The sequence below is a fragment of the Octopus bimaculoides genome, chromosome 23, assembly GCF_001194135.2.
Source record: "Octopus bimaculoides isolate UCB-OBI-ISO-001 chromosome 23, ASM119413v2, whole genome shotgun sequence".
Classification (NCBI taxonomy): Eukaryota; Metazoa; Mollusca; class Cephalopoda; order Octopoda; family Octopodidae; genus Octopus; species Octopus bimaculoides.
Window position 1 is genome coordinate 24533178 of NC_069003.1, and position 1318 is coordinate 24534495.

Below are 1318 nucleotides of genomic sequence, written 5' to 3' on the forward strand. Positions count from 1 at the left end.
TGTGTGTGTGTGTGTGTGTGTGTGTGTGTGTGTATGTATATATATATATATATATATATATATTAAAATTAAAAAAGAAAACGCTTTGAAAAGTTCTTGCACTGAAAATAAATATAATATTTACCTTTTTTCAAGATGCTACCGGTTTCAATCGTTTTAAAAGTCGGTTTATTCATACTGCAATAAATAAAATAGATCAAATTAAAAAAATTCATGATAACAGTTCTGGAAGTTCACTTGTTTTGTTTTGAGAGTTTTTGTTCGTTTGCTTGTTTGTTTGTTTTTGTTCCCTTTTTTTAAAAAAAATCCCATATGAACTCTTCTGATAAGAAGAATAGGTGACCGGAAAAATACAATGGCTTTTGAAGACTGCTAGAAGTTTCATGGAAAACAATTTTCTGTAAATGATTTGGCGAAGATTGACTATTGCTTCAAAATCGGAGGAAACCGTTGGGTAAGTGTTAACGACAAAAAGTAAACATTTCCAATGAAAATATATTTTAAAATAAAATATTATGAATTAAATACTATTAATGCATTGACCGCTGCGAGAGACTTAGATTAACAGAACAGGAACGTCTGTTAATAGATTAAGACATGGGAATTAAATATAGAGTGTGTGATCGTCTCTAGTAAATGTTTAATCATTTAATCAGATGGTGGTATGATCTCCCGGTATTTCAGAAAGTAATAGTTGATATGGCTATATTTAGCAAAGAACTCTGATTTGACCTATTAGTCTTAACCAGTAGTGTTTTGTCATATATGAACTTCTCGTGTGAAACTTCCTCATTATAGTGAAATTGTTAGCATATTCCTTCTTCGTCACTGCTCAACTCATGGACACAAGCAACGATTTCTTTACCGAATTATTACTGGCGACGAAAAATGGTACCTGTACATCAATATGAAGCAGCGTAAGGAATGGCTTAGCCCCGTTAAACAAGTGACACCGCGCGTGAAACAAGATCTTCATCCGCGTAAAACGATTTTGTGCGTATAGTGGGACTGGGAAGAGATTATCCATTACCAATTGCTTGAACGAAACCAAACGGTCAACGCGGAACTCTATGTTCAGCAGATGGAACGACTCAACACGGCTATTCAAGAGACAAGGTCTAATCGGCAGCATGGAGTTCTTCTGATGCACGACAACGCCCGCCCTCATATCGCCAATATGACCAAGGAAGCCATTCAAACGCATAGCTGGGAAGTACTGCCACACCCACCGTACTCTCCTGATTTGGCGCCAACGGATTTCCACCTCTTTCGATCTCTTTCAAATGCTATGCGTGGAGTTTCGTTCAATACTGATGCA

At 36.3% G+C, this 1318-nt stretch overlaps 1 protein-coding gene across 1 annotated transcript in view; it reads right to left on the reverse strand.

The window, feature by feature from the left end:
- LOC128250632 (uncharacterized) overlaps positions 1-1318 on the reverse strand; it is a 67553-nt gene that overhangs the window by 26962 nt on the left and 39273 nt on the right. The window contains exon 2 of the mRNA XM_052976075.1: positions 125-177. The gene's annotated coding sequence lies outside the window, so the exon portion shown is untranslated. The remainder of the gene's footprint in view (positions 1-124; positions 178-1318) is intronic.